Source organism: Buceros rhinoceros, unplaced genomic scaffold (assembly GCF_000710305.1).
Source record: "Buceros rhinoceros silvestris isolate BGI_N320 unplaced genomic scaffold, ASM71030v1 scaffold43727, whole genome shotgun sequence".
Lineage (NCBI taxonomy): Eukaryota > Metazoa > Chordata > Aves > Bucerotiformes > Bucerotidae > Buceros > Buceros rhinoceros.
The window spans coordinates 1-275 of NW_010422387.1; positions in this window are offsets into that span (position 1 = coordinate 1).

The window sequence follows — 275 nt, forward strand, 5'->3', positions numbered from 1 at the left end:
ACCGGGGCTCTGCTGACGCCGGGGACGGGCCTTTGCAGCCGCCTTACGTAACGCTGCGGCCCGGGCGGGGACCATTGTACCGGTGCACCGGGCTGTCAGCCGCCTGTCGTGAAGCAGTGACAGGGCGAGGGTTCAGCTGTAGGGGAGGTTGCCTCAAGGAGTCACTGACGCCGCCGCACTTCGTAGGACGCTGAGGCAAATCACTGGGTGCTCCTCTGCTTGTCACAGCGGTGTCCTTGCTGTGGCTCCCCCCGCAGAACAAAGAGAAATTGTGT